The sequence below is a fragment of the Aythya fuligula genome, chromosome Z (assembly GCF_009819795.1).
Source record: "Aythya fuligula isolate bAytFul2 chromosome Z, bAytFul2.pri, whole genome shotgun sequence".
Lineage (NCBI taxonomy): Eukaryota > Metazoa > Chordata > Aves > Anseriformes > Anatidae > Aythya > Aythya fuligula.
Genome location: NC_045593.1, coordinates 67,060,851 through 67,073,819, shown reverse-complemented (window position 1 = coordinate 67,073,819; position 12,969 = coordinate 67,060,851). Strand labels below are relative to the sequence as shown.

At 35.5% G+C, this 12,969-nt stretch overlaps 1 protein-coding gene across 1 annotated transcript in view; it reads right to left on the bottom strand.

Moving 5' to 3' along the window:
• Nucleotides 1-12,969, bottom strand: part of DTWD2 (DTW domain containing 2) — an 88,369-nt gene that overhangs the window by 16,922 nt on the left and 58,478 nt on the right. The window lies entirely within an intron of this gene.

Sequence of the window (12,969 nt, the reverse complement as noted above, 5' to 3'; positions counted from 1 at the left end):
TGCTGGTGTAACAGGGGCAGCTGGTGAGTTCTCAGTGCAAACTGGAATCAGCAGCTAGCAGTGCTGGAGCTCTGTGGGAACCTGTGCTCAGAGCTGCCTGGGCTGTGAAAGGTGGGAGCTGTCAGAGAGCAGGAACAGGGCACTCCGACATCTGGGATATGAAAACTAAGTAGCCTAATAGTAAATTAACAGAGCCCATACAGACTAGTCCAGTTACATCAGTCTGCTGGGGCATGATCACTCAACAGTCCTTCTCTCAGAGCGAAATTACAGTAATGAGGGAGGTCTGCAACTATTGTCCCAGAGAGAGGCCTCTGTACTGGCTATGGAGATGCTGGGAAACCAGAGCTGGTGGAATACCACTGACAGCACCAGGAAGCAGAGCCCTGGGGCTTTTGACACTTGTAAACACTGTACTCTGTAGGAAAAGAAGTGTTTGGGGTCAGCTGATAGAGGGATATGTGGAGCAATGGATAGATGTATAGAATGTATACTGTTGCTAAAATCAGTGTGATGCTTTTGGTTTGGGGAGTTGCACAGGAGTGAGGGGTGGAGCTTCGCAGAATGCATGTGCACATTGCTACCATGTCAATTCCCACAGCCTGTACAGAATTGATAGCACATCTGTTTAAGCTTTGATGATGCTTAAGGAGCTGTGTCACACATGGCTGTTCCAGCCAGATCTGCAGGGGACCTACCATTGTACCCATCAGCCAAGCATGCAGCATCTTTGAACAAAGCAAAGGATCTTGTAGCACAATTGTTTAACAAAGGGTAGCAAACAGAGAGGGGAAAAAAAAAAAAAAAAAAAAAAAAAGGAACAGCGCAGGAGGAAAGTGGAGACAGAAAAAAAAAGACCACACTGAAGCTGGATGAAGACAGGAGAGTGCTAACAGTGCAGGAGCCACCATGCACTGCCCAGCTCCTCGCTGAAGGGGTCAAGTGGATTGTGTAGTGAGGGGACTGGAGAACGAGCATGGGAACACTTCTCTGAGTCTCTGACTTTTTGTAATAGTAGAATGAAATAGACATGGAAATATCAGAATGAGTCCAGAGGAGAGCCACAGAGACGATCATCTGATCATCTTAATTTTACTTTTAAAAATAAATCATAGGTGTCCCCTTGATTCGTAACTAATCCTGCAAATTCACTCTTCCGGAATGGCTGCGAAGTGCCTTTTATCAATACCAGCAACTTCCATGACAAATTCCAAAACAATACAACATACTACTTTTCTGTAAAAAGTTTTGATCTTGTGAGCGTTTATGTAGTGAGGCCAAAAAGAAGATTTGCATAACTTTCTCATACCAAGTAACACATAAGACCACTGGAAAGGTAGAACAAAAAGAAAGCCCAATTAAGAAAAAATCAGATATTGCTGTACAGACAAAAGACACAAGAGCAAGGCACTGGCTGCTTCCTGTTGTATCAAATATATTTAAGAACAATGAAACAGAAAGAAGCAAGATGGAAGCTCCAAATAAATTAGTGAATTTGCAGAAGAGAAGTAAGTATTTCTATCTGGAAAATACCTCAAGGAAAAAAAGTAAAGACTATAAGCTGTCAACTTGAACAAATTTTAACAGCTCAGAATATTGATCGTTCTAGAGCTGAACATAAATTTTGTGACCAAAAGATTTTTCTGGAATAAACTATCCTCATTTTGAGAACTTCCTTTGCATCATATGTGCCCTGGAAGTTTAAAGCATCAGTCAGAATGACAGTCTCTTAGCTGCACATCCTTGTACATACAGCATGATGCATACAATACAGAAGATTAGCATCTTTTCTGATAAAGATATTTTAGGCATGTGCCAAATACTGCTAGGTGTTTAGATCAATATAATTAAATCTTTAACGATAGGGCCCACATTAAAAAACAGCCACAGATAGTCTACTTTGTGCCAGCTGAAATAACTTCTATTTTATGTTGTTCTTCTCTAAGAATTACTACAAATAGATGCTCTCAATGACTCTAGATGATCAAAAACTAGTGTTGAAAATCTACAAATATGCACAAAAATTACTGTAGGTAGTATTTGTCAAAACCTCTTAATAATAACACATTTACACATTATCATCATTTCTGGGTGCTTCTGCCATAAGCTTCAAACTCACTTCTTTTCCAAGAGGAGAAATAAACAAATAACTTACAATTGTTAAATTACCAGTTACAACGTGCCTGATTTACCAATGATTCCCTGATCTGAAAGCTACCTCACAGAAAAAAGTAAGTCTGTTAGGGATGAAGGGTGGTGACAGAGAGAGAGGGACAGCAAGAGATCACAGGCATAATCTCATCTGAAGTATCAAAATATCAACTCACATGAGAATTCGTGCTGTTGTATAAACATATGCTCACAAATCTTAACCACCTATCAAGCTCATTAGAGCATACACTGCAAGCTGAAACTGAACAGTGTACCTTAAGAGTTAAAAATTTGCTGCAAGACACCAGATATAAGCTGACGATACCAATTTTTACAAGAAAAATGAAGTATAAGAAAAACAAAGATGTGTCAAAACCTGCTAAAGGCTGATAGAAAATGAGGTGTTGAACATTTCAGTAACAGCAATCCTGTGATAAATGCACAAATAGACAGGATGATTTGTTGGCATTATGCTACTGGCATTATTATGCCCATTAACTAGCAGAGGAGTACAACAAAGAATCATAGACGGAAAGGGAATGTGAAGTTACCACTAGCCTCAAACCACGCCTACTCAAGCACAAGCAGGCACACCAGGTGAATAAGGCCAGAAGCAAAAAGTCACACAACCTATGCAAATGGCAACATTACAAGTGGAAAACTCAAACTTCATAAAAATGTACTGTGCTCTTCTGAGGTGTTAAAAAAAAGTACTGCATGACTACAAAATGTCAAGGAATCACAGATGATTACGCATAAATCTTATGCGTAAACACACAAGCAGAAAACGCAAAATAATTAAAAGTGAAATGCATCTTATACCCCTTTCCTGACTGTCTGAAATAACATTTCTCTGGACAATTGGCTAGATAGATGTCAGCTTAAAAATTAAATGAAACGACCTATCGTTTTCATACATTATTGTACATCCAGTGTAAATTATTATTTGAAACCCTAACACCAGTATATGAATTCCTCCCCTACCCCAATTCTCAAACTCAACTGTGCAGCACTTTCAAAGTTCAACATTTTTAAGAAGTGAATATTCATTTCTTTCTACAAGTATAAACATAATTACTCTATAGAATTGGCTCTTTAAAAAAAAGAAAAACAAGATGACAGAATTAATCCATTTAGGTAGTTGCTAGCAGATGCTTAGATTTACAGTGTCCTAGACACACTGAAACATAAATAAAACTGATTCACTTATCACCTACATCAAATAAAATGGTAATTACTAGGGATAGCTTGCCCATATTTTTATATTTGTGCTTGTCCCTAGGTTATTTTTTTTCAGCCTTTTTTTGGTGATGAAGTAGTAGAAGGTCAAATGTGGTTTTTAGCCATCTGTTCCCACTATGCTATGCTTATCTCCTCATAAATGGAAGCAGCTTCACCCACAGTGCTCTGTGATTGCTTCATACAATATACTAGCAGCCTAACTGTGCCAAGCATGCCTGCTGTGCAAACCAGCTTGTTCTTCCCTCTGAAATAATTGCATCCTCTGGTCCAAGTTAATGCAATACTTTTTCTGTACTACCTTTGCAAAGCACAACAGCTGTTGCAAGAAAGCCTGTAGTGCATATTCTAATGCTTGTGGTCTCTTCCTCAGTTGTGGTTATGCAAAACATCCCGGGATAATGTGCTTCTCTAAAGGGTGCCAGCTCATAGAGTACAAGACACAATTACTGTAATCATATTATAAACTATAAAAGTCACCTTAAGCAATGTGTCTTATAAGTTCCTGCTGTAAAGTTTTTCCAAGCTCATTATTTTTTATTAAAAAAATATCAGACAGTAAGTCATAAATTAAAATAATAATGATAAAGTATGTTATAGCCATAAATATATTTCCTCTGGGATTTTCTGGAAGAGCTGAACTTTTCCAAATCTTCTTTTCAAAAAGAAAAAACATTGTCAAAAAAAAACATAAAAGTTATTAAAAAATCCTATAGTAACTTTAAAATCATTCAATATATATATATATTAATATTATATATATTATATTGTATTGTATTGTATTATATATATTATTATGTATAAATTATATAATATAATAATAGGCTGAAGTTTTGGTGGCAGTTTTCCTCCTATTAACAAAGATTTTAAACTCAACTACTTCATGGTCACTATGGCCAAGACGGCCACCAATTGCCACAACACCCATGAGACCCTCTCTTTTAACAAGCAACAGATCTAGGAGGGCACCTTTCCTAGTTGGATCCCTTAGCACCTGTACCAGGAAGTTATTATCAAGGTATTTTAAGAATCTCCAGCACCTGCTTGTATCAGCTGTGTGGTACTCCCAGTTCATGTCTGGCAAGTTGAAGTGACCGTAAGGACTAGAGTAGCCGCCCTAGTCTATCTAGAGTGTTAATATCTACCATAGGGTAGATAATATCTACCCAATTCTCTAGAACAAAAAACTTCCAAAGTTCCACATCTAATGACATTCTACTCATTTTGATCTTGCAAAATAGCATTATAAACCCAGAGTTTCAAAACATGAAACAAAAAACACACGGTCACACAGAGAATCACTCACAGAATATTTAAACATGAATTATAATGCACATGCATGACAGTCTCTTTCTCTTCACCCAATTCTAGTTTTTGTCTTGATCTTTCACAAAGTTCATCAAAATAGAGGCTATTAAAAGCCAGTGTGTATATTCGTGTAATTGAATTTAAGGCAAACTATCACAGTTTGAATATAGGAGGAACCCATGTGCTCAGAACAAGAGTTAGCAATTACAGAGGCCCAGCCCTATTTCTCTAATTAAGACAAAAACTAAACTACAAAAATTGGCAAAAGACAGCAAATCCTGCAGTGTTGGCCTCAGCGTCTAGTTCAATTAGACAGACAAAACACAGAACATAGTCACAGGGTGAATAAAATTTAAGCAGTCAATACTGCTGGTGTTTGCTTACAGACAGTGTTAGTATATTCTTTTACCACCTGACGGCTAATTTTAACTATTCAGAGGTTATGCTGGTTTGCACAAGTACCTCTAAGCACAAAATAGTAGATAACACACACTTATAGAAACAGTGCTTAAGTATATATACTTCACAGTGCTCCATGTTAAACTGGTACCTTCAGTACTACACGTCTGATAGATGGCTACTTGTCATTACAGCAGAAGTTCTGACTTAATACTGTACTATCAGAACTGCACAAGCAAAGACAAAATAACACTCAAACCATTAAATACAAACTTTAAACTTGACAAAAGAGACCTAAGCCAATTAGGCCACAATTCAACATGGGAAAACATTTTTTTTTTTTTCCTGCAGGGAGATGTACTTTCAATAAAGAATTCTAACAACGTCACTAAAACTCTTGCAGCTGAATGTGATCTGAATAACAGCAAGTATCAACTAGCATATAAAATATTTCAGACTAAATATTGATTTTAGCCCTGTTACATTTAGTAACAACCAAACAATCCATCAGTATCAAAAATATCTTAATATATTTATTAATTCTTAAAACTTCAAGAGTCACTTTGTACTTCATTTTCACTAGGAATTTAAACACTTTAAAACAGCAGTTGCTATGGAATTCCAGTAAAAAAGAAGGGTAGGGACAGCAGACTACTCTTTTCTTTAAAGTTCAAAATGCTAATTCAGACAGGCTGCAAATGCAGTTGTTAAAGGCTGTGGTCCAAGCAATGCTGAAAATCTGCTATGAACTGTTAAAATATTTCTGCTCTTTTCCCATATTTTTCCCTAGGAACTGAGTATCAACATTTGTATCGGTACTTCATCATTCAAAAAAAGCCTCAAAACTGTCTCAGAAAGAAGTCTGTGATTTGCCCTAACGATAACAAGACAGCTCATTTTTGCAGTCTTAAACACTGTATACAGCTACACACTGCAATGGACTGCAACTGAGCTTTCAGGGTTACCTTGTGATTACATGCTTTTGTTCATCTTCATGTGGATAGGGATCCAGATTAACATTGCCACATTTACCTTTGCTCCCACCTATATTAATTTTTGTTCAAAACACAGTTTCAGAAAGACCAAAAATTGTTATGTGCAAGTGAAGATTCCTCAAATTCACATGTATATGTAATCTATACCTAGTCTTTCAGGTGTAATAAACTCCTACAGTACTAGCAGATTCATTTGTAAACAGCAATCATTTTTTAATTTCCTGCAGGACGCAAGATAAATTTTAAATTTATAGTGAACCTAAAGTAAAGTGAATCTAAAGTACAGTAATGTACTGTTTTAACTGGATCTTTTAATACTATCACTTATTAAACATAATTAATTCTTATGAAATTAAAGTTTTGGGAAAAAAAACACTACTCAAAAATCACAGAATGAAAGGAGAAAGCTTATGAACATGAATACTAATTCCATATTCCAATCCAATATCTTACTTTATTTTTATTAAATCATTTTCTATATGTCTTACCTCAAATATTTTTTTCAGTTTCATTTTGCATTAAGCAAGATTTCAGAATTTTAAAAGAATCACTGGTATTTTAGTGATCAATAATTTCTGTCCATTCTTTCAATAAAACAAACATTTTAACAGTTACAGGGTTATATTTTTTATGAGGTCTAAAAAATTTACACAGCCAGATTGCCAAATTGCAGATGTATTTAGCCCATACTTCTTTGACTTTCAGTTAGACCATATGAGCATTTACATAGATAAGTTCAAGTCAGCTAGCACTTAACAGCATGGGCTTAAGCTAATAAGTGTTTACCAGGATTGTAATCACACTTATACAGCACATGCTGTGTCACACCACACTGGTGCCGTAAAATTGCTACTGATGCATAAAACAGCCTAGTTTAAACTGATAGGTTCAAAACTAGCTCGAGGAAATATGCACCATCGGCAGAACATCCCTCTCAATTACAACGGAGAGGGATTTTTGATTTTAAGACTTCTGAATTGCCAACCATTTTTAAATGGCATTAAACACTGGAGCTTCTTCAATCTTGAAGGGTGCACCATCTTCAAAATTTGACTATTATCTACCTATTGTCATCTAGCATTAAAATCCTTCTGGTCCAGCAGACTTCTACAAGAGGCCCAGTGTGAAAGAACAAAGGGACAGCGTGAAGAAGTGGTCCCACAAGCAGAATTCAAGTCAATAAATAACACTTATTTATGACACTTAAAATTTCACCCTTCTTTTCTTCAATTTGGAAAAAAAAAAAAAAAAAAAAAAAAAAAAGGTAAACCACTGGGATGGGATTTAAATACTACAGATAATATAATGCAATAAAAATAATAAAATAAAAGAATTTAAGCATTTTAAGAAATTTATTTTCAACAATGATGATAACATATATATATAATGACAATATATGAACCTGATTAATAACTTCCTTTGTCCCTTCGGACACTTGCTGCAATAAGAAATAGGCAAAACAGAATTTGCATGACTAAAATGTCAGAAGGCTGATTTTCTTCATAGCTATGTTTCTTACCCGGTGTTCCTGACAAGCACCTGCATGATATTTTAGTTACATCAGGATGATCAAACAAATTAAACTGCAATAAATAAGGTTAATTAAGAGCAGAATTTATCCTGAACTTTTATTGACCTTCTACATTTTATATACTCAATAGTATGTTGGCAGTTTAGAACAAATACTTCAGCTTTATACATTAACACAGATCCTTTTTATGTCACTTTGTTTGCATTATGAATTTATCAATTTTTGCTGTGTTGAAGATTCCAATTTTGTGCTTAAAAAACTTTTTCAACTATTACGAAAAACTAGATTGGCTATAACCTTTCCAATTTTGTAGTGCTCTATGAATTCTCCTGGCTTATACATGACTGACTATATTCTTTATATTCATTTCAATAAAGGTATGGTTCTCAGGCAAAATGGAACCTTAACACATGGGAAAAAAATTTCCAGCATGAAGCTGTTTAAGAAAAGTATTTGGAAAATACTTTGTTTCCAATACCTTTCATGTGACTCCACCTTATGTCCCTTAATTTTCTTGATTATTCAGAAGAGTTAGCTGTTTCTATCAAATGATGCTTCGCTAGCTGGTCACTTTATGACTTGTTCCTGAACGATAACATGCAAGTTTAAATGCTAAGAAGGAATAAAGTGAAATAAGCTGAACTTCACTGCATAAATAAATAAATAAATAAATAAATAAAATTAGGTGCAGGATAACAATCTGCAAAACATTAGCTTCTTTTCTGAAAAAAAAAATATCATCAATTTCTTTCATATTCAGATATTTTTATTTCTTGAAGTCATTTAGAAACTAGATTTACCTTACATGTTAACACTTCATTAGATTAAAAAAAAAAAAAAAAAAAAAAAAGATACCAATACAGAATAAGAAACAGGTTCTACAGCAGCAATATTCTGGAATAGTAAAGTTTAAAACATTTAAGAGCAAAATCTTAAAAACAATTAGCCATCTCCTCCAGTCATGGATCTCAGAGAAGGGTACTTAGAAATACTAAGAAATAGCAGTAATCTCAACCCAGTAGGAAAAAAATCAAAAGCTACTCTCACCAACATAATGAAAGAGAAATAAGATACCAGGAGGAGGACAGAGATGACAAAATGGAGAATCTACACACAGTCCTCTCTTACCATAATGTTCCTACTGATCAGATCTGCCAAATGTCTTGGGACAGACAAAGCTAGTAGTGAAGTGGCATAAATGAGCAATTATCTTGAATGTCACTCAAATTAACTGCTCTTTCACAAATCTGTGGAAAACATTTCAACAGCTAGCAGAAATAGAAAAGAGAAGAGAAGAGAAGAGAAGAGAAGAGAAGAGAAGAGAAGAGAAGAGAAGAGAAGAGAAGAGAAGAGAAGAGAAGAGAAGAGAAGAGAAGAGAAGAGAAGAGAAGAGAAGAGAAGAGAAGAGAAGAGAAGAGAAGAGAAGAGAAGAGAAGAGAAGAGAAGAGAAGAGAAGAGAAGAGAAAAGAAAAAAGAAAAGAAAAGAAAAGAAAAGAAAAGAAAAGAAAAGAAAAGAAAAGAAAAGAAAAGAAAAGAAAAGAAAAGAAAAGAAAAGAAAAGAAAAGAAAAGAAAAGAAAAGAAAAGAAAAGAAAAGAAAAGAAAAGAAAAAAGAAAAGAAAAGAAAAAAGAAAAGGAGTATCGGTTTCAGATTGATATAAGAAAGTGGCATGAATTTCAGGCCTTCAAACAAAGTTGAGTGACACAAAACAGAAGAACTCAAGTCAGCTTTAAAAAGGATTGGGGGAAAAAAGTAACTTTAGAAAACACATAGTACACTTCTATTTGTTCCAGCTTCTGCAGAGATTACGTGCCTCAAATATAGCAACTGAGAGAAGTTCTACCAGCAGTAAGGATGTAAAAGAGTGGAAGCCACAGATACTTAAAACACCTAAGCTACTCAACCAAATTAATTTTCAAGTAAGGACACAAATCAGAATACAAATTAATAGAAAAGATTTTGTGTGTGTGTGGAATACTAAGCTGGAATCCAGCTGAAAAATTCAGATCTTATATTTGCAGTTATTAATTTCTCCCAGCTGAAAAAAAATAATAATAAAACAGAGAAGTTGCAAAAGCACAGGAATAGTTAGGTTTCGACTAATAAAGCTAAAACTGTTTTTGCAAGTTTTAAAAGGAATAGAATTTATCTCCCTTGTCCAAGTGAATAGGCTAAGACGGCATTTTCTTCAGCTTTTCTTAACTCAGGAATACACTCTGAATTTTGAATAGCCATTTTACAGATTTAGGAATGTTTGACTTTTTGGCAAATTTGGTAGGGTCCAACTAAAGAGATTATGTATGTTACCACTTTCTTACTTAAAGGCAAGTCATGTATCAGTGATCAAGTATGCCAGTGTAAGACAAATGTTCTGCAGAACTTGAAATGAATTGCAGTGAAATAAGTTCCATAAAATCTGTTCATAAAACTGCAGTTAAACTGAAATACATTGAAATGAATCCCATAAGTTCCTAGCTGTAAATTTCATCTTCCTCTGAAAGCCAAAACAATTGGACTAAAACCTAGAATCTACTCTTCCATTTCATTTACAACAATATAACTTGATTGCTAAGAGCTTAAAAGCAATTCCCAGATTTGATATCAAACAGATTTCATCCCCTAAAGCAAATTATTTACAACTTAAGCAGTTACAGTCGTAGCTTTTTTTTTGAATTAGCAGCATGTTGACTTAACAGTATTCCATTTAAATTATTCTAACATCATAGTCAACGAGGGCTTGGATTTTTATAAATTTGCATATTGCCTCTGGTTTGTCCCCAGAAGTAACAGCCAGCTTTTCACTGACAAAAGGGTGATCCAACAATGAAGGAATTTTTTTTCCATTATTAAAAATGCCAGTATTTACCTTTTTTTCCATAATATAATTTCAATAACACCCCTGAATGAAAAAGAAATTTTGTCACCAATTACATCTGGACAAATAATCCCAGTCTCATGGAAATATTTAAGAAATAAAAATAAAAGCTACATTTATATGACCAAGCAAGCAGTATCACAGAATCACAGAATCACAGAATTTTCTAGGTTGGAAGAGACCTCAAGATCATCGAGTCCAATCTCTGACCTAACGCTAGCAGTCCCCACTAAACCATATCCCTAAGCTCTACATCTAAACGTCTTTTGAAGACTTCCAGGGATGGTGACTCCACCACTTCCCTGGACAGCGTGTTCCAGTGCCTCACAACCCTTTCAGTGAAGAAGTTCTTCCTAACATCTAACCTAAAACTCCCCTGGCTCAACTTAAGCCCATTCCCCCTCGTCCTGTCACCAGGCACGTGGGAGAACAGGCCAACCCCCACCTCGCTACAGCCTCCCTTGAGGTACGCATAGAGAGCGATAAGGTCACCCCTGAGCCTCCTCTTCTCCAGGCTGAACAAGCCCAGCTCCCTCAGCCGCTCCTCGTAGGACTTGTTCTCCAGGCCCCTCACCAGCTTCGTTGCCCTTCTCTGGACCCGCTCAAGCACCTCGATGTCCTTCTTGTAGCGAGGGGCCCAAAACTGAACACAGTATTCGAGGTGCGGCCTCACCAGAGCTGAGTACAGGGGGACGATCACCTCCCTAGCCCTGCTGGTCACACTGTTAAACAGTATGTCACAGTATTCTAATAACCATTGAAAAACTTCCCTCCAAACCACAATATTACAGCAATATATGGGGATAAATATCTCACAGATACCATATCACAATAACCCAAGAGAAAATGCTGTCTTTTCTTTTAATCTGTAGAAAAAACACTCCTCCATGTGATTTTGGATAGCCAAATGGAGCTAGCTGATGGAAACAAATACTTCAGAACACCCACACATTTGAGAATTCACATGAAAAGCTTGCAGTCCACTGAAGTTTCAAAAAAGCATAATAAACAAGAAATTGCAAGGAAGCTATAAACTTAGACCTACACATAGACCTACACAAGTCTTACACATGGGCTATTCCCACTGCATTTGACAGTTCAAGGTGCTGTGCATCTATTTTTTTACAGAGTGCCAGAGGCCATTTAGCCCTCCAGGAAACATGCTGTACCACACCATTTCTGTATCACTACAAATGTAAGGTAATTGGTGAGGAACAAAATCAAGGACCTTGCTGTAAGAACCAACACAATAGGAATCCTAAGGCAATGGCAGCATTGAACTTCAGACATCAGTCTGACTTTCAAACAAATTTAAACCAACAATATTGCAGACAAGTTCTAGCCACAGTAGAAGGTTTGAACAGTTTTAGTATGCTCCATTGACAAGCATATGACAAAACATTTAAAAAATAGTTACATTTCCTTTCAGAAACTTACAAAGAATCAAACCAATAAAATTTTCAAAATTCCAGATTTAGAAGTACTTGATTATGAATGACACACGACGCAGACACAAAACTACAAATATGCAAAATGAGACCTTTGTATAGAAAATCTACTTGCAAAATTCTAAGATTTATTTCTAAATTTAGACATTTAACCAGAGATACCATTGTAGGGCATATGCCTGATGTGTTTATACAATATAAATATAATTGAGTTCAACCAAACTCAAATAGCCAAAAACTTCCTCAGTGACAGCGACTCAGTTACATAAGATTTAAGTTTTACGTTTAAATTCAAGATTCCTGTGCCAAAGATTCACTCAGTTCTCCTCTAAAAAATTCCCTGAATAGTGATGCTATACCATGCAGTGAAAGAAACCTACACCCATTAATGTTATTAACATTATATTGTAATCTAAGGTATTTTCATAAGGGCAAAGAGAGCTGCAATAATTGTATAACTTCAGCTTAAGTCTTATTGACAGTTCAAGTAAAGGACAGCAGAGTGGGTGCTGATTTTCCTAAAATACAAACAAACAAACAAGCCCACATGGCCATTATTTGTTCTGCTTAAATTTTAAGGAACATCTACCGCAAGTCAGAAAGGTTTAAATATAGTCAAGACTAAATGTGTGAAAAAGACTGTTTCTTCTTAAGTGACTACAAATTTCTACTTCCACCTTCTCTATTGTGCAATGTAGCATACAATTATATGTTTCACTGAACATTGTCTAACACCTCAGTTAAAAATTTTTGACACAAGCTGGTTTTCAATTTTGCAAACAACACGTGATACACTGAAGTTAGATGCATTAATTAAAAAAAAATCAAATGACAAAATGAAAGAGCAATATTTATAAAGAATTTGCTCATAAACTCATACTTCGTTATTGTTGTTGTTCAAGTTTTCCTTTCCTTGTCAGCTGGTTCCATTTGAAAAGGAATAAAAAATTCCATTATTTCACTTAGCACTTCCTTCTATCTGATCAGAAAGTAAGCATCTACTATACATGTTTTTAATTTACAT